The 21412-nt window shown below is 38.1% G+C and overlaps 1 protein-coding gene across 4 annotated transcripts in view; it reads right to left on the bottom strand.

The window, feature by feature from the left end:
• LOC309687214 (leucine-rich repeat and fibronectin type III domain-containing protein 1-like protein) overlaps window positions 1-21412 on the bottom strand; it is a 187641-nt gene that overhangs the window by 125754 nt on the left and 40475 nt on the right. For 2 of the 4 annotated variants that reach the window (XM_082502010.1, XM_082502009.1), the window contains exon 1: window positions 5084-5347. The exons of the other annotated variants lie outside the window; for them this stretch is intronic. The gene's annotated coding sequence lies outside the window, so the exon portion shown is untranslated. Of the gene's footprint in view, window positions 1-5083; window positions 5348-21412 lie in introns of those variants that run through there. 4 annotated transcript variants of the gene reach the window in all.

Raw genomic sequence — 21412 nt, 5'->3', positions numbered from 1 at the left:
TTTTAATAACTATATTTACAAAGTTAGTATTTTAGAAAGCGCTCATTCTGTACCAAGTAGCTCTTTTAAACTGCTGTTTTTGCCTATTAGCAATTGAAAATACAAGAGTGAGCTGATTCAGCTCCACAGGCAGCCAGCCACAGACAGTCGAGTAACCACTTTCAGCAGTAACAGTTCAAGTATGAGTCACTGAAGTGGTTGGTGAATAGAGATTTAACTAGTCTGGAAGGCTGCTGCAACAGTTAACAGTCATACTAAAACAACTCTTCACGTTTCATCTTCAAGATTAAGGGGAGTCAGTGGCAGCCAAGTGAAACCCATATATGAGCATTTAATGACTTAGGTGAAAACATTATCCAGAATTACAGGTTTATGATACTAACAAGGAAACTAAATTTAGTATTCAGACACTCAATTGCTTTGTGTCCTCAAGTGCTTTGTCTTGACCTCTTTCCTGACCTTTCCACCTTCTGCATATAACTATATCCACTCTCTCCAAGGTTTCTAATTTGTATTTCCCATATCTTCTCTCTTACTGCCCCTTTTTCTATTCTATCATGCCAACCATAGCTACTCGGAGATAGCAAAAACAACCCTTTATGAGAAGTTTTGTGTTTGTGTGTGTGTCTGTGTGTGTCTGTGTGTGTGTGTGTGTGTGTGTGTGTGTGTGTGTGTATGTGTTGATCAGATTCCAGCTGGCCTGTGGTGAAGCAAGCTGTCCCATTAAAGTGATCCTATGTGCCCCTCCAACCTGAAATTTGTTTTAAAACAGCAAGCACACAGAGGCGCAAAATAATTTCATCATATTGTAGGATAAATTATTAGCGTGACAAAAGAAGTCAAATCTCTAAGCTCCTTACAACAAAACAAGAACCAAAACAAACTGAATCCATTTTCTTTGAGGTTTCATTAACAAAGACTACTTTGCTTACATTTTAGTAACACATCAGACTACAGACTACAGTCGACACATGGCAAGATAATAACAGGGTTTTAAAAAAAACAAACCAAAAAAACCTGATAGAATTGCTACTAGTGAAAAAGGACCAATTTCTTCAGGGAGTCTGGAATTCTAAGATTTCCAAATGACTTAAAAAAATGTGGCGGCAAAATTGTCCCCCCCGAGTCCATTTCAAGTAAGGAAAAGGTACATAGAAAACTAATAAAAATCAACAGGCATCAATGAAAAGGTTCTAATGAGCAAAATCAAGAGTAATTAACTGTTAATGGCTTTGCCAGCGATTACACCCTCACTGATAAGCTTTCCTGCCTGTAGGGAAATCTATTCTCTAGATTTACCAACATCCTCAGTGCTAGGAGCAGTGGGCAGCTATTGTGTGGTACCCAAGCTGTAAGCCAAGAGCGCGGATGACAGGATAATATCCAAAGCATGTTTTGTTTTGCTTTTTTCATGCAGCAGAAATTATACACAGAGAGGTTAAAACCCACCCACTTTAAAGGCATCAGTTCCATCCACTTACCAACTGTGTTGCAGAAATAGAACTCACAGATGACTGCTTGAGATTCCTGATATCTATTCAGAGTTTATTTAGCTTTAAATCTCACCTTCCTTACCGGTACAGTTGTCAGATGAGGAAGTGCCACAATACTGTGAATCATTATCCATTACCCATATTAAATTGAGTCTATTCATTTTCTTTTTTAATAGTGTTATGAAGAGTAATTGGGAACACTGATAAGATCCTTGCAACATCAATACGATTATCAGAGTACCTAATCCGATCAGAGTTAATCTTATCCTAAGTTTAATCAACTGACATCAGGCCAACTAATTCCAAGATCAATATTTCATTGAACTGCATTATTGGAAAGCCGTCCATTGCCTTACAATAATCCAGCGTTGTTATGCTTTATATGTTACCTACTGCCTTCTCTGAACATGGCTGTGCCAGTTGGTCTAGCCAGTGCTCTGGTGGAAACTAAGATATCTCACTAACTACTGGGGTAATTGCCATTAAATTGGATGAAAATAACACCAGTGCCCAAAGGGCTAATAATGACTGTTGTGATTACTTGACTTTCCCTTACTTCTACCATCTACTTACTGTCTTTGGTGAAAGTACATTTTTTGATGGAGGACTTAAATGTCTTGTCCTGCTTGGCTTTCGGCAAAGTACTTTACAATTAAATTTTCATATCGGGCACACTATTAACATTAAATCACATTAGGCATATATATGAGGGACTTAGCTTAGAAAAGCCCTTTTCCACGCGGCATCTGCAACTGCAGAATCAGCTTTCAAAATCAGAAAAAACTGTGCTTATGAAGGCTAATGTCAAAAGCGTAGGAGCCTTCAAGTGTTGAATTATCAGAACAGTGTACATAATTTAATACATAGTTAATACATATCGCGGCTCTTTAAAATGAGTAGCTCATTTACTAGTAAAAGACTCAGCGCGTTCTTTTTAAACTTAAGAACTAAGTTATGTAAAGAGGCAAAAATCTTAACTACAGTTCATGTCATCAACCTTACTACAACTCAGACAATTATTTATTCATTATAGCAAAATTCATAGAGGTATCCTGGCTCCTTATATCATTATTTGAGTAACTGTTTATCTCTTCTCTGTTTTATTACGAGTACATCTTAGTTAAGCAAGTTTTCTTTCACGCCAGTGGACCGCTGAGTGTTTTGGTGAGTCAAGATGAGTGCACAAGCATTCGCAGGTGTAATCTCTGAAATACTCAGTTGTCAGGTTTTAAAGGTGTATGTAAACAGCTTAACAGAATAAGCTTTGCCCTGAGAATGGCAAACAGCTGATTTACTCTGACGATCTCCGCTGGTGTAGGCTACACCTGGCTGAGAGAGAAGAGAGAGATAGAGAGAGAGAAATCATTAGTCAGTGGAACTGTCAGGACTCCTGCTGAGACTCCACAGCTTCTCCTGTATGTGAATATGTGTGTTTTAGGGAGGAACACAGCTGCATGTGTGAGATGAAACAGGCTTGCTCGGAGTAGCTCCGTCTTTCATTCGGCACAAAAACACACTCACCACACTGATTAAATAATACATTGGCTTTAGATGATATATTCACCCTCACCACCCTCCCGCACACACACTGCCTGCGGTGTGTGTAACATGTGTGACTGCAGTATTATGTTCCTTCAGGTGCTATCATGTAAGTGTCATGCTTCTGGCTTCTGTACAAGTTTTCAATGATATTCTTTCGATTCCATTATATTCATTTTCATAGTGTCTCCTGTATTTCTTTTCCCACTTGTTTTTGCCTACATGTTAGTTTTCACATGTTCTATTGTTCTCACTTCCTGTTGTACTTTAGTAATGACTCTTTTTGTGTGGTACGTTATCATTGATAGAGTTTGTAGGATAGCAGATGCTAAGATGCCACTCCTCTCATTTACTTTACTTTCTTCTCTCATCCAATTACTTTGTCTAACTCTATCTGTACATGCAGTCTATCCCATCTCTTCAGAAAGAGCCTAAAGTTGTATTAATTTAATCTACAACAACTGAAAACAAAATTAGTTATTAACAAACACTTTTTTCGCTCGTTACAATAAAATTAATTCAGTCCAAAGAATCTCACACTGTTACGCTACAGTGAGTTATCCCTCTTGACATTTACTGCAATATTGCCATAATGTCACCTTATTCTAAACTCTATTTCCTTGCCGCTATACCTGCTGTGAGTGAAGTAAAAATATGCAAGCAAAGCTTTCTGAGCACTTATGACATATACTGTAAAAATGGAGGGAAGTAAACACATTTGGGTAATGTTTCTCATCAAAGAATCTGCTGCCGAAAGTGTTTCCTGCGAGCAATACTGCCGCGCTGTCCCCGAGCTCAAGAAATTGTAATGAAGCAAATGCTGCATTGCAGAGACAGCAAAAACAAAAGCGTACTGATGTGACCGATCATAATGCCCTCACTCTTCAAAAGCAAAAATCTCTTTCATCTCTCATTCTGTAAGTGAAATATGGATTTCTAACATCAAGTCAGGTGTCGTCAATGTATAAAACAATCAACCAGGATGGCTTTGTTGAACGTGAAATATACAAAAACTATCATTTTAAAATAATGTAATACATTTAATTCATTAATAAAAAAATAGTCGTGTTCAAAAATGTACATACTGTAAGCGTAATGAAACATAAGGTATTAACAGAAAACAGTAAAAATATAAATAAACACATATTTTACAATCCAGATCACAATGCTGTATGCATGACATTTAAAAATTAAGTAAATAAAGATGTCAACACAAAAGTCTCAGAGAGAGCATCTCCGTGGAAGATGTCATGTGGCAAAAAGGAAAGATTTTGTTTTACTTCTTTGTGTATTCAAAATATTTATTTTTGTGTGTTGTCTTAAAGGTAAGACTTTCCCTTGACTTTAGTATATTGGCCTCTTTATATACTAAAACATTGTGATGAGACCCAATGTATTCAACGTATTTAAGTTGCCTTGTTTAATCCTGGAGTAAAATATTAAGTAATAATTTCAAAGCAAAATATTGAACTGCCTTTAGTCAAAACTGTGAATTCCTGTTTCTTTTTTTTTTTTCTTTTCTAGTCTGCATGTAGTGACTGATGGAGACGGTGAAACAGTAAAGATGGAGGGATGGATCATGAAATCAGTTAAGACTGATGAATCAATGGCTCTCCCATCATAAGAACCACGGTAACCTAAGAAATAAGCCAGAACTCAGATGTGCATGTCACAGGTGCAATCAAGGTGAGATACTGTTAAACCCATTAATACAGACTATTAATAATAATTAAGCACTAAATAAGCCAGCATGGTAAATAATCCAAAGCAACACATTTGTAAGCATCAGAGATGGGAGATCCGATTACTTTTTTCAAGTAACGAGTAAAGTAAGGGGAAACTATTGCAAAAACGGTAATTAGATTACCGTTACTTTCCCATAGGAAAGCTGCGTTACTAAAACCGTGATTTTTTTGCGAGAATGTCTCATGACAGTGACGTAAGCAAGTGCGACGTTTGTGACAACAGCTGTGTGCAGATCAACAATGGATAATATATCGAGTACGGGAGAGAGTATGAGCGTGCAGCGTTTAAAGCGTGGAAGTACTGACCTTACTTTAAGTTTAATTCCATAACAAGTGACAAAAACATTAGCGTCCGTTGTGCGTGGGAAGAAAACTTCTTTTTACAGCGAAAAAAACCCCCTAAACTTCCAAGCAAGCACCGAGTGCGCAACGACGTAATGGGAAACTCACAGAGAAACTCGCGGATTCTTCAACTAACCGTTGCGGCACACCTGCACCAGAGCATACCTCCGCCTAACCCGCTCCTGCTTTACAGGTGAAAATAGAGCAAAAAAAGGACCGCTGAGTCTTTGACTTTATTTATTTTCTGCTATTTTGAAAGAGTGAGTGTAAACACAAAATATATATATATATATATATATTTTTTTTTATGTGCTGGAATGTGCAGAAAATAGGTTTAAATATTAAACAAATTTCTTCCAGTCAGAGAATGTTGCAGATAATTAAATTTTTTTCTTCATGCATGAAGTTAAAAGATTAAAACTAATAAAACAAGTTTTAAAAAGAGACTTTTCCATTTGATTACATTTTGTATGATGGATTATGTAAAAAAAGTAGAATTGGGCTGAAAGATCTATCACTTTATTACCTATTCAGGTTGTAAATCATGTTTTTAAAAAGTAACTGAGTAACTAAGTAATTAATTACTTTTGAAAATAAGTAATCAGTAAAGTAACGGGATTACTTTTTGGGGAAGTAATCAGTAATTAGTTACTGATTACTTTTTTCAAGTAACTTGACCAACACTGGTAAGCATTTGAATAAGTTATTGCATATGACTTTAACCAAAATATTAATTACACCTTTTCCTTATGCTAAAACAGAACTCAGAGTTTTTTAATACATCCCCAAGCCACTGTGCGTTGTTCTGCGCCAGGTTACAGTGCACTGAAAACACACACCTTATCTTTTCTTTGTCACAGCTACACAGTCATTGCTGCCGAAATGCTCACAATTTGCCTGTGACTTTTCCTCAAACTCAAATTCAAGATTATGAGATGCTGTTTTGACCCAGTGGAAGATATCCACTGCATGTCACTAGATGTTCACTTTCAAGTGGTTGAACACTAGGTTTCTTTTAGTCAAAGCTCTGGTGTCCCTTGGCAGGTTAAGAAAGAATTTAAAACACTTTCTAACTCACACTGCACCTTGACACACAAGCTATGACATTGACTGTCCTTAGAAGTCCTGTTTTAGCATTAGTTTCTGTCATTACTCAGAGTGGAACACAGACTAAAGAGGGAGTGGAATGAATCTACTGACCTGGAAAACAATCATCTGATGGATCTTTTTTGTTGTTCAGACACTCAGACAATAAATCTCTCTACAAAGTGCAAAACCTTCTTAGAGATCTGTCTATTTGTTGTCAAGACCAAAAAAAACTTGTGACTTAACATCATTGACAGCAGCTGACTCACACTACTAAACACACGCTGGAAAAACACATATCCATCACCTCTCACACAGTTCTCACACTTGCACTCACGCACCCTTTCACGACCCTACTCAGCATGCAAAAAGAGTAACTTCCTTAGCTGAAGGAAAGACACTGCTTTAATTTTAAACACTGTGTACTTGTGTGTGTATGGGGTTAATGTAGATGTGCGTTATTAAAGAACGATTAAGGCACTGCTACTACTAGATATAAGACAATATGGCCAGGTTTTGTTTCCTTATTCCTCTCTGTACTTTGACTTATATTGTATATTCTGCTGGCTCTGATGCTACTATCACAGGAAGCTGTGGCTTGTAAAGGTTTGCACACGTCACAACCCAAACATCTTATTTCAGAGTTAATACTCCAGTTACAATGAGCATCAGAAAGAGAATTACAGTATTATTATTGTTTTTTTCTGAAGCCATCTTCACAGCCCTTCTCTGTGAGTACATACAGTATGTGAGAAAGTATTTAATCCCTTTTTGATATCCTAGTTTTCTGTGTCCTGTGTCACACTTACATGGTTCAGATCATCAAACTGATTGTAGTATTAGACAATAATACAGCAGGTAAACACAAAATGCATTTTAAAAATGATGCTTTTATGTATTAAGGGGAAAAAAGCTATCCAGACCTAACTGGCCCTATGTTAAAACTATTCACTCCCTAAACATAACAACTGGCTATGCCAACCTTGGCAGCAAGCACTGCAATCAAGTTCTGAATGATTTTAATCCAGCAAAACTGAAGGGTTTGGAGGGTTAAACTAGCCGTTAACAGGTTGTTTAAGGTCATGCCTTAATATAAAAAAAATGATACAAATAATTTTTCACATATATGTAATGCCTCATCATGATAATACATAGAAAAAAACAAGGTAGCCTTTCAGTTGTGTCATGTGAGTGCTTAAATTTAGCCAAAAGAGGTTTGTTAAAACAGGCAGACTAAAAATATACTCGACACGAGCAGTTTAAAAGCATGTTTTAAGGACACGAGTATATCTTTATGTGGTGAGGACAAAATATTTGTTAAAGCAAAGTTCAAATGTTGTTATTATCAGGAGAAAGATTTTGAATTTTTTATGCTGGGCTTCATGTGTGCAGCTTTTTACTTGCTTAGATGTGTATGTGCATCTCAGGTTTTGTGGCCGTAGTCAGAGCAGTGCTTGAGAGCAGCCTCGGGATAGAAAACACACAGTGCTCCAGTACCTACCATTGGTAACCACTCTGTGGTACAACTTAGTGCTGGAGGGCACCTTTTACCCACCAGTGCAACATAGCATCTGAGTGTTAGCAAAATGAATGCTATCGAACTCCCCCTTAAATGGACAGAGTAAGAAATCACAAGCTAGAGGAAGAACCTGAAAAAATACTAGGCAGAAAACAGGAGAAAGCAGATGAAACAGTCTATAGAGCTGAATTTAATGAAACAACAGGGACAAAAAGAGCAGAGATTTGTTTTAAAAGCATCCACATCGTTCTGCTCTCCATCTATACTCCTCCACTCCTCTTGCTGATCAGTTTCCGCTGGATATCGATTACTGCAATAACTGCACAATACTCATCAAATGCCCTCTAGAATCACTCTCACTCTGTGTTTCTAGTTTCTCTCAAAGCCTTTTATTTCTTTTTCTTCTGGTTTAGATTTCTAAGCAGTTATTTTTCTTTCTTTGGTCTCTCATAAAGAAAAGGAACTTAATCCCTCTATAGTTTTTGCCACACTGGAATTCGTCTCTCATTTCTTTCTCCTGTGTGACATAAGCCCACTAATGGTATGATGCTGTATATATTTCATTGCCATCTAATCAGTATTATCATCATTAGGTACTCAGAAACCCCAAGAGATAATCTCTATTTGCTCATTTGCGCAGCCATGTTGCTTTTCACACTGCAACTGTTCAGGGATTAGTGCACTTTTAAAGCTAAGAAAGAGCCGTGTGTATTGGAAATGCAGAGCTCTTTGGCAACAGACGAGTCAAACAGCAACCAGGGACACTGTTCTCAGAAGTAACGCACTGTGGCTGAAGACCTTTAAACCAATGCATTGGTTAGATTTTTAGCACTTATTTAACATGCTGCAGTTGCTTAAACAAAATAATAAACATGCTCATTTGAGATAAATGCCCGTTGCATTGAGTATTTGGTGTGTATGATTTTTAAAAATTAAAAGAACATTTGATCAAGAAACACCAAACATCTTAAAGACTTCTTTGTTTACTTCAAATGGAGACACATTCACCTAAACTGGATATTTTCTGTGGTTCTGCGTTTAAGCTTTGGATAATTTTCTATTTCTTTCTCTCTCTACCTGCATTTCTCTGCATGTATCGTGTTTTCTGTTCCTTTCTCTCAAAAGCTTTCCTTCCCTTATGTTGCTCTATTTTCCATTTCTCTGCCAGTCTTTATGCATTTCCTGTCTCTCAGCTGAGTGCGTTGACTTTCTTGTCCATCAGAGAGCTTCATCCCCAGAGTGGTGCTTTTATCCTCCTATCCCATCCATGTTCTCCCCTACTGCTTCTGTCTGTCTTTCTGCCTTCATATGGCTCAGTCTGTGTCTCTGACAGAGTAGTTCGGACAGTTTCCTTTCCGCCTGCATTGATTCCCAACTGGAATACATTTTGTTGTATTGAACTGTGGCATACTGATAAAACCTCTCTTGCAACCATGGAAAATCATAACTTACTTAAAGACAATTAAGTGCTTTTAACAATGTAACATGTATATTGAGTTCTGCTGTTCCAAGAAGACTTACCGCTGTCACTGAACGTGTGCGCGCTCCCTGACTAGCTGTCAGCATCTGGGTGTGGATGAGACCTGGCTGTGTTAGTGTGTACATGCATTTGTGTATGTGCGATGTCACATAAGCATGTAAGTGTGCTCCGTGTATGTGTGTTTATGAAAGTTGGAGTATCTGTCATCTTAGTGATCCAGAAAATATTTAAGACAACCTGTCGCCAACTCTGTATTCAAGCACACACAGACAAGCACACAAGAGCTTTAATCTCCTTTAGCACCACTAACCCCTCCCCCTACTCTCACACACACAAACCACACACAGGACAAGCAATTATATTAACCCAACACAGGTGACCCTATCTAATATTGTGGAAAATTAATAACAAATGCTTATATATACTTCAATAAAAAGGAAGTGTGACAGGGTGTGGGTGTGACAGGAGATGGTGGACATGTTCTGTTTTCAAGATGATCCAAGTAAGCATTTGATGGAGGCAGCAAGGCAGAACAAAGAAAGCCTGTTGAGTACAGCGCTCAGGTGTTCGTCAAATCCTCTTTTGTATCACATGATAAGACAAGAGTGCAGTTTCTAGATTATAAAGCATTCTACATCACAGTGGATTACAGGACAAAACTACTTAAAAAGCTAAAGTTTTAATTACAACTTAATTACAACTATATTTTCCTGCTGGACTAGGAATTGATAGGAAAATGAGGAAATGATCACTTCACAAATCCCACGCCTCTGCCTGTAATCTCTTAATTTGCATTGGCTTATTGTCAGGTAATGAGGCTTACTTGGCTTAAACCAACAATCAAGATTTCCTAAAAATATAGGTGGACAATTCAGCTGTCTATGTTCAAACCTCCATAGGGAGGTTTATCTAAACAAAACCTCAGCCTGCCTCCCTATGTGAAGCGAGTAGAGGTAGTGGGGATGGGCACACTAAACATTCTTGCACCTGGGTCCAGTACCTTGTAGCTATGGCTGAAGTTGGCACTATGCTTCACAGACAGCTGATACACTGTCACTTTGTTTTCTGGGTGATGGCTGTTATTAGATAGACAGCCAATACTAGATCAAGATTGTAGATTTTGCCATAAAGAAGAGCTCTTATAAATACTTGATATAGGGGTTTAAATTCTCTGCAAGACACATACCATACCTGACTGGTGAAATGTTGCATCTGCTCTATGTGAAAACAGCCTCCATCTGAAACCATACAGGATATTTTGTCCCCATTAGTGGTGATAATTCTTATGTAAAAATATGCTGCTGCATTCTGCACTACATCTACAGTGTCTTCATTAGGTACCTCTGTTTAACTGCACACTAATGCAAATATCTAATCAGCCAATCACATGAATTTAGGTATGTAGACATGGTGAAGACAATCTGCATAAGTTCAAAGCAAGAAGAATGGGGAAGAAAGGCAATTTAGGTAACTTTGATCGCTGTATGGCTGCTGGTGCTAGACAGGATGGTGTGAATATTTCAGAGACTGTTGAGGTGCTGGAATTTTCATACACAGCCAAGTTTTACAGAGAACTTTACAGGACTTTACAGAAAATGTTCAAAAAAGAAAAAGAGCAGTTGTCTGGGCGAACATGTCTTGTTCATGCCAGAGATCAGAGGAAAATGGCCAGATTGCTTTAAGCTAAAAGGAAGGCAACAGTAACTCAGTACTTGTTGCAACCAAGGTTTGCAGAAGAGTATCTCTTGAACCTTGAAGCAGATAAGCCACTTCAGCATAAGGCTACACCAGGTGCCACCGCTTACAGTTAAGAATAGGAAACTGAGGCTACACTTCACACAGGTTCACCAAAGAAGATTGAAAAATGTTGCCTGTTCTGATCGTTCTCAATTTCTGTTGCAACAAACCTAATGGTAACATCAGAATGTGGTGTAAACAACACAAAAGCATGGACCCATCCTGCAATGTATCAAAGGTCCAGATGGTGATGATGTGGTGGAAAAGGGTATTTCTTCCTAGCACACTTTGAGCCTTTTACATGCCACAGACCAACTGAGGATTGTTACTAATCATGTCTATTCGGTTTTGACCACAGCGTTCACATCTTCTGACATCTGCTACCAGCAGGATAACACACCATTTCACAAAGCTTAAATCATCTCATACTACTTTCTTCAGCATCACAGTTTTTACAAATGATTTGCCGTATGTCCTGGATAAATCTCATCTTGTAATGTACGCTGATGATTCCACCATGTTTTATTCAGCCAGTAGCCACTCTGAATTGACAAGCGTATTACAACTAGATTTGCTGAATGTGTTTGATTGGATAAGTAAAAACAACATGATTATAAACGTGACTAAATCCAAATCCATGTTAATAGGAAGTAGAGCACGCTTAGTCAACAGTCCACAACTAAATCTTTCCATAGCTGGATCGGCATTAGAACAGGTCACCCAGATTAAATTACTTGGTGTTACCATAAACCACCACCTTTCATGGTCTCAGCACATCAATTCTGTTATTAAGAAAATGGGACAGGGCATAGCTATAGCTAGGAAATGCTCCTTTTATATTACTTCTTCAGTTATGAAAGATGTGATTAACGCATTAGTATTATCTCATCTAGAGTACTGCTCAATCATCTGGTCTGCAGCTAATAAGACAGATCTGAATAGACTTCAGTTAGTCCAAAATAGGGCGGCCAGATTAGTGTTAAGGTGTTCATACTATACAAGTATTGACAAAATGCATGATAAACTTTCTTGGCTTTCTGTACAAGCTAAATTATACTATGGCTTACTTGTATTTTTAAAGAAAACAATACTGTTAAACACACCACACTTTTTTTGTGCTCAGTTGCAGTATCCAGATGAAATTCATAATCATGCCACACGATTCTCAACCAACCACAATTTAGTAATTCCTCGTGTCAAAAGTAACTTTTTGAAAAACTCTGTTATATTCAGAGCATCTTTTCAGTGGAATAAGTTGCCTGAGGCAATAAGAGAATTGGCTTCAATTCATAATTTTAAAAATCACCTAAAAGCCTATTTAGGCAGTTTTTAATGTATTTGTAAAAATTGTAGAGGGTAATATCACTTGTAATGGAAATTGTGTAATTTGTTTGAGTGTTTTGTTTTGGTTTTCTGCTTTTATATAATTTTTAATATTCACATGTTTACATTTCAGAATTGTAAAACTTTACTGTAGATCTAATTGTGTAACATTTTATTTGGAGATATTTGATGGCTTGGGCCCCAGGAAGACTAGCAACCACTGTTGTGGAAGCTAATGGGGTTCCTTATAAATAAACAAATAAACATTGAGTTCACTGTGCTCAAATGGTGTCACCAGATCTCAATCCAGTAGAGTATCTTTGGGATGTGATGACTGGGAGATTCACATCCTGGATGGGCAGCTGACAAATCTGCAGCAACTGTGAGATGTTATCATGTCAATATGGACCAAAAACTCTAAAGTAAAGTTTCAAGAACTTTGCTAAATCTATGCCATGAATTAAGTCTACAGGTCCAACGCAGTACTAGCAAGGTTTGATAATAAAGTAGCTAATGAGTTTATATTGCTTAAGTGTTTCTGATCTACGTTTGAAGTTCATTTGAGAGAATCCAAATATATATAGTTAGAATATATATTTATATATAGTCTTCTGTATAGTCTTATATATATAGTCCACATATTTTGAGGCAGGACCAGTGTCATTTTAAACCCACATGAGACCAGAATAGCATTAAAGTCAGTCCAGCAGGCATTCCCGTCAGGCCACCTCACCTCACTCATGTCGAACTGAAAAGAAATGTACTGTTGTACTTCAACTGAGCTCAACCTAAATATGCAACATACTCACCAAGTCTCTAAGATACAAGGCACCCTAGAAAGCAGGGCCATTTCAACCACTTTCCTTTATTTCATCCTGTCAGTCACCACTCAAAGCATATGACCAGAAGAATGGTTTGAATTGTATAGACTGATTGAAAGCTTCACCCTGACCTCAGCTTACACATAAAAGCAGTTCCGACTCTGCACCACCTCATTTCAAAACCCTCACTTTTGAGGTACGCTGAAAGTACTTTCACGCCATTACTTGGTGAAGCAACAAGAGCCAAACCATAAAGACATATGTTCCTCTTACATTTTAAAGGATACAAGATGTGATGCCTCATCTGCACCACCCTTGTTTTTAAAGATAATAATGGAAGGTGGCCACATCATAATGAAAACTAGTACAGTACAACACAGATAAAACAGGTCCTTGCTTGCACCTTGAAATCCACCCCATAATGTGGACACAAGCACTATAGATAACAAAGGATCAAACTTGAAAAATCAGTCCTGCAATGGTCCACTTCCAGAGCATCTCACGTGAAACTTCACACGATTTATATTTACGCTACATTTGTGGATTAAACTGAGAAATTGGATGAATTGCTGGCTTTCACTGTTCAAACAAGCACTCTATCACATGTCTTTAGCACACTGTGAATATTCTGTGCATGTGAACTGTCGATGTCATTATTATTATTAATTGTTTCTGGCTTCAGTGGTACAAAAAACAAGAACCTGCTCGTACCCCTTTGCCTAATTTGCAACTGAATATGGACTGCATGCTTAGTTCTAATGAACATTATACACGACTCCTGCCATGATAGCAGTATTCTCATTACTACAGTTAGATATATGTAGTGTTAGAACAAGGAAATGAGAAAAAAAATAATCCTCTGTTTGGAAAGTAGTGTGTGTGTGTGTGTGTGTGTGTGTGTGTGTGTGTGTGTGTGTGTGTGTGTGTGTGTGTGTGTGTGTGTGTGTGTATGAAACACACTAAGTGGCTGAGAGATAATTAGAAATAACAGTCTATGCCACATGCATTCTTAAACACATTTGGAAATTCCACCAGAGTCATGAGCAGCTTTCTATTATACAACCCATTAAGTCATTAAAATGTAATTTACCGCATCCATGTTTGTGAAAGAAGGAGCTAAGACAGAAAATATAATTTGTGTTTCTGAGGTGGCATGGGAGTTCAAATTAATGCACGATGTTATAAATAAATGACAGCGACAAAGTTGCTAGCATGAGGTTGTCTTAAGCAGTAATGAATCACGTGAGTTGAAATCAGGCAAAGAGCTGTGGTGAGAAGCAACTAGGATGCAGGTTTGTGTGCTACAGGGGAAAAGGTCTATAAAGGGATTTTTTTTCTCTTTAAAAATATCTTGTTTTTCACATGGAATGAATGATTGAGACACATTTTCTGTGGGGAATATGGTAAATAGTGATTAAGACTCAGAAACTTCTCCCACATGCCAACAATCAGCACACTTCCTCCTAATAGCAACCCTTAGCATTATTGCTGTCTTGTTAAATAAAACACTTTTCAGCAACCAAGGCATTTCTGGGTCACTAAAAAAGAGGCACAGATCAAAATCATGCAAAGTGAAACACACACACTTTGTATAACACGTATACACATTCGCACACTGTGCTCACAAATGTATGCAGTAGGTAAGCGCTAATGCAACAGTCGACACTGGTATTCAGTGCATATTAAGTCGTCTGAGTCAGCCTGCCTGTCTACACAGTGGCCTAGAGAGCTTACAAGATGTAGCCATTTAAATAGCTTTTTGACTTTGCTGCCTCATGATTTAACTAACCTTAAAAACAGTTTATCGTAAACACAATAATTCTTGTCGTCTTATTGGCAACTGAGTCTCCAATTTTGCACTTGCCGCCCTTAAAAGTAGGATGCGGTTCAGTTTCTTTCTTCACAACAGACTTTTACTACTCACTAATGTCATTAATCAGTGTTATGTCCAGTTTAGATAGAGAACCCAAGTAGGATCATTAGTAACACCATCATATTATGTCATGGTATGTCATGTCACAGCATATCAAATTGGCTGGTGTGAAAAAGGTAAATTACAAGGTTATATTAGCTCTTGCAATCTCTTGTAATACATCCAAAAATTAAATGTTTACTTAGGAAAAAAGCTAATTTTTCAAATCCAAACAACTTCTCATAAGCACTCAGTGACTCACTGACCTGTGGGAACTCTTCTGACATTATTCGTTTGAAGTCAAAAGCCATTCTTGTAGGGATATATAGATAAAAAAAAAAACGTTGATATATGGAACAGATTTCGCAACCACAAACAAATCACTTTAGATATCTGATCTTTTCCCACCCACTGTCACTTTCCCTTAGTCTGCCTTTTCCTCCCTTCTTCCTTTCTCTAACATCTTTTGCTTCCCACTGATGCCTATCTCTTACACACATGTATCCCCGAAAAAGCTATCTATTACCTCACAAACACACACCTCTGTCTACATCCTTGTTCCTAAAGTCAAAAATAAAACAAAACAGTTTGTTACTACTTTTTCTGTCCCTTGGTTTGGGTATTCATAACACTATATTGAATCCAACTCAAATCAGAAGCCTTTCAAAGCCTTCATCTGAACTTGTGTTACTCGTTAGGTCTTTGTGACACAAGCCAATGAGCAACCTTTGATCACCAGGGAAAAAGGACCATTCTCTAACCATTTGCCAAGTGGTTGCTGGATATCACTGGATGAAACTGTTACAAAAAAGACTTCCTAAAATTGCTTAGGGTTAGAGTAAGGGTTTACTGACCTATTTACTGGCAGAGCATATGCAGTCAGAGTAAAAGTTGTGCCTTACTGCAGAAACCAACAAAAGGTGCAGCTTTAAAAGAGAATGGTCTGCATTTTAATTTTCACTACTGCCTAGCGAAGAGCTGACAACTTGGTGTCTTCCATGCAAGCAACCAAAGCAATTGCAAGGAGGATTTTGGTTCAGCACCAGACACCTTTTTGTGACTAATTTCACCTGTCAACATAGCAGAAAGTAACCTTGTGAAACCTTGAGCCTTACATATTACATTCAGGGTACATATGAATTTACCCTGTATATCTTATATGTCATCATCTGAAAATATTGTTTAAATTCCTAAAAATGTAACTGTGACTGTCAACACATTTGAATATGACATACCCACCCGATCACTTCTTTTATGAAGAGTCAGCTTCAGAGCAAAGTCAGAATGTGACACCACTTACATAAGCTGAGAGCTCCATCCCCCTCTCAGCTCGACTAAGCTCCCACTTCACAAGGTCACACTGGAACTGATGGGCCACTCAATCAAGCAGCCTGTTTTACCCATCATCTGTCCAAAATCTGTTAAGTACATACTTAATCCTAACTGTACATAGAGTAGTACAAAATTTTCTCCAGCAGAAGGAGGCGGAAAATGCCAGGATGCTGCATGTGAGCTCTAAACCATGTGTTAATGTGCGTTTATCAGTAAGCCACATGACTCGGGTGAACTCAAGACAGGGGAATCTCCTTATTTGTGAACTTATAGTATATGCTAGAGCATTTGACACTTTCTTGAATTCAGTTACAAGGGAAGATTGAGACCAGTTAAATATGAACGTAGAACCAGCTGCTGATTGTCTTATGTTGTCATCAAGGCTTTAAAACGTGTGAAGCCACAAGGCTGGCTCTGTCTAAAGCATTGGTGGACAATTAATCTTCCCAAAGGGTCACATGAGAAATTGGGACTATTGTGGAGGGCTACACCAATAAGCTTATAAGGAGATAAAATTAATATTGAGCAGAACTGAGTCCAGCTTATTGGTGAGGTCTTTCACAACAGTCCCAGTTTCTCATGTGCCCCCCTGTGAAGATTAACTGCCCACACCTGCTCTAAAGGAAACTGAATCCGCCTGCCAGTACTTATTAAGCTTCTCCTTAAGCCATATTTTACCTGTTTAATTTGTGCTAAAATGTAAAATCGGTGTTTTTTTTGCAGGACTACAACTTTGCAGTAGTGTCTCATGAGGTTGCCAGGCAACCCACAGAGCCGCCAGCATGTCCTGTCCAGGAAAAGCTAAAAAATACTGCTCCAAATAACCTCACAAAAAACTATTTAAGAGCAATGGCAGTTTAGTCATTAAAATCCTTTGCATGAAAATTAACTACATATAATGACATTAAAGAAAATGATTAACTGATGGACCAGTTGGTTGACCAAAAGACAGCAGTGAAAGCTCACTACAATTTAACAGTTAACATAATTGTGCATTTTGCTTTTCAAATGAAGCACTCAATTAAACTGTAGAAGTTATTCCGCGTGTGTTTGTGTGTGTTTGTGTGTGCGTTGTAGTGAACTGTATTAACGCAAGTTGCTAGATTTGCTGCAACATTATGAGAAAAGTGTGTATTTGTCTTAGCTTTGATTATTTTGTCATTAAACATTAAAAAGCATTATACTAATGGAGTGTGTGAAGAGAAAAGCGAGACAGGGAGGGAGATGATAGCTTGAAAGCCCACTTTAATACATCACTTATCAGTGCCCCTGTTTTGTGTATGTCTGCAACTGTCTCGATCACTTACAAAACCACTTACATTTACACAGTGGCGTAACACTGAATTTCCTAAACGTGTGTGTCCATATGTGTGTGTAATAGGCTCTCCAAAAAATCTTGCTAAGCCTGAAAGTATTGAGAGCTGACACTTTTTGGAAAAATGATGCGCCATCACAAAGGAAATGGATAGAATGGGAGAGGACATACTGGTTATAATCTTCCAGCATTCAGGCCTTTGTGGGAGATTAAAAACAAAATACACACATATGTATTAAATACCAAGAGAGGTCATTACCACATTAAATTACACAGAGACTACAGTTTCCAATTGTATAAGCTCCAATAATTTATGTAAAACCAGCCTTTGAAGTTCAGTCGGTTTTAAGATGAATACGTCGTCTACACAAAAAAAAAAGATGTTTTAGAGACACTTAATCAAATGAAGACTTCAAAACTTTCAGTACTAACATAGTACTTTTAAGAGCTTACAGTTTCACTACCCCTCAGCCTCCTAGACAGACCTATGATATCATTTTCCTACGTCGCCTCATTCTTGAGTTATCATATTCACAAACGTAGGTGTCCACGCCCACTGCCCACCCACCTTCTGACAGGGTGACAAGAATAACCACATAAAAACAATAGACGAACCCTTAAATTAGCCTTTTAAGGAGGAGAAAAAGTTGAATGCTGACTGACTAAAATCAATTTTTACCTTGAGAATTTACTGTACTTGTATGGCTTGAGATGACTGTTGCTGATACCAGCTCTCAGAGACTTTGTGTTTTGTTGAGAGCTGCTTCATAGTGTTAACGGAGATGATGCCCCATTTAACATTTTTATAACATCTGAATAAAATAATTTTACTGTTTGACAAACACATTGAGTTTTAAATGTCATGGCAGAATTTGAATAGTTTTAGATTTTAGACATACCTAATATTACAGTTACTGACCATGGCTATATTAAGAAAATCTGGATACCATTCAAACATGGCACCCCATTTGAAAGTTGATCACTTCAGGTCTATATCATAAAACCTTAGTCGTGTTTTGCGACCTACTTTCTACAGGCTCGCCTCCCATAAGCACAGTATGACATAACTTCATCATATTCGCAAACTCAATGACAACTGTGAAAGTAATAAAACAACTGTGCAGCTGAGTGAGGAGTGAGGACACTTCTGTTTTTATGCTTCAGTTATCACCAGACAATAAGGCATTAATTGATTCATTCCTGTGGCAAGACGTGTCTTTATAAGATGTCTTATAGGGAGTTTTTGTGTTGTTATTTAATCATATTGGATTGTTTTGTATTTGCACCTATGTAATTAGTTTATGAGTCTGGGGCGTCAGATCAGATCAGTTCAGCTTAAGTAATCTAATTTCCTAACATTTGGTTAAGTGTTCCAACCTTTTGTGAAGTGAAATCTTTATCTGTTGACATTCATTGTATACATTAGTAGTACTGTGATTCATTAATTGCATAGATGATTGTAAATGATGGCATTGTGTATACATCAGTCTACTAAAAGACCTAATTGTTTGGAACTACTTTTCCTTGAGAACTAAGTCTGTCTGGACACCATATTTTTGCCTTTTGTTCAACAACCACCATTCTTAAAAAGTTGGGACACTGTGGAAAATTTTAATTGAAAGTAAATTTTAAAAAAATTGCTGAAACAACTAAAATTGGGTTAAGAACTATGTCTCTGGAAACTGCTGGACAGATGATATTCTTAGACAGTCTTCTGTCAACACTGATACACATCACCAGCTGCTTCTTTTCACCTGTCAGTGAGGAGCTTGCTAGAAGGGCACAGCACATGTCATGGTTCAAGCTGTCCCCCTGGATCTCACATGCTTCATAATTCTGCTCCTTTAGGGTCTTAGGCATAATTTAGATTCTGTCGACCATGTTGCCCTGAATCTTCAACAGTGAAAAAACAAACGGGTTCTATTCAGTGACCGCTGCATTTTCAGTTAAAGTAAATATTTCCAAATGTCGGAAACTTTTCTCTTTTGTGTCATTGCTGGTCTGTTTTTGCCTTTAGTTATGTTTCAAATGGTGAAATTTGTGCCCTTGAAGTCTGCAGTAGAGTACTATTTGCATTCATAAGTGCACATAAATTGTGATGTGCTGAATTATTAATTTGCATTTGGGTAAAATTATTGCTGCTCAAAGCATTTGAGCTGCAGAAAAGCTAGGCTAACTATTAGCATTTAAACTGCACGTCTGTTACCATATTAATGAGACACAGTCTGACTTTACAAAATTGAAGTGGACTGCTTCTAATCTACCGAGACAATTGTAGGCTCCCCGAGGGATGCACAGGGGGTTTTTTTTGTTTGTTTTTAATTTAAAACTCAACGGTGACATTGACTGCAAAACCACACATTTCTCTGGTGCAGTCATCTCTTGATTCCCAAAACATCATGCAGACAAGCAGCTTCAGGCTCATTAATAATGACTACAGGTCTAGGCAGGCTTGCTCTCTCGCTCTTTCTCTGCCTGCTTAGGTCTGTGATAGAAACGAGACGCCTCTACAAGGGTTTCTACAGTACAGCTGTTAACACAGCCAGCGCTGGTAAAAAAAATGACCCGTTTCCCTGCAGACATAAAGTCACATTGATAAAAGTCTCTTTGCAGCAGTCTTTCGTTCCAGGACCTTTCACAAACATGATAATGCTACTGTAGAAATCAGCAAGAATGCTGCTACAGTAGGGAGTAACAGGGGATGACAGAAGTCATCCATTGGGTTAAGTAAAAATAATAAACTATGGGAGACAGTAGAAGAAGAGAGATGTGAGGTGCAAGAGAAAATTTATAAATTAAATGAGCGCGAGAGTCAAAACTACACAGCAATAGAAGAGAGCAAGGGACAGTGAGTGAGAAACAGAGTTGAAACATTGTGCTGACAGTTACAGCCTGTCAACACACACGCTGTGGGATTTTGGTTTTTGTTTTTGCATGTGTGTGTTTGTGTGTGCATATGCGTGTGGTGTGATATTTGAATATGCTCTGCCAGCTATCACAACGAGTAAAGGCACAAGTGACATCTCTCTCTCTCTCTCTCTAACTCTCTCTCTCTATGTCTTTCGGAAAAGCAAGGGATGTCACTGCTGCCTAGCAACCACGTGTTAGCCTCAGAGGCTATGCCAATATGTTATTTTACTTTCTATTTTTGCCAAATTTCACACTTCCCCTTGATTTAGATCAGTGGCCCAGCTAATACAACGGGTCGACACAAGCACGTCAATGTTTTTAGACATTTGTGTGTGAGTGCATGTGTGTTTTTAGGTGTGTGCATGCCCAAACTATTTAGATTAGCTTCATCTGTGCCAAATCAAATGTCAGTAGTAACTGGATAGGATGGCATGATAACAGACTGATAAATATCCCTGAGATACTATAACTACTTACCAGAGAATGTATTCATTAACCTGTTCCTGGCTCAAAGGGAACAGTCACCCTGGTCTCCAGTGTCAGCCTTCATTTCATTCACTGCTTCATTGTGCTTCACTGATTGAAACTCTGCCCCTCAACATAGATGACTAGAGCACATGTGTCAAACTCAAGGCCCGCGGGCCACAGCTGGCCCGGCGGACATTTATATCTGGCCCGCGAGATCATTTTATATAGAATTATTATTATTGCTATGCATGGACCAGCGATATGAGGCGCTATTAACACACAAACTACAGATCCCATAATGCAGCGCTGCAGCCTCCTTGTCAAACGCTAGGCTAGCTTGGAACATTCCCGCATCAATCAAGTCAAACTTCTGTTATTGAGAAGCTAGCC

Source organism: Aulonocara stuartgranti (genome assembly GCF_965226115.1).
Source record: "Aulonocara stuartgranti genome assembly, chromosome: 14".
Classification (NCBI taxonomy): domain Eukaryota; kingdom Metazoa; phylum Chordata; class Actinopteri; order Cichliformes; family Cichlidae; genus Aulonocara; species Aulonocara stuartgranti.
This window is presented reverse-complemented; position numbering and strand designations above follow the sequence as displayed.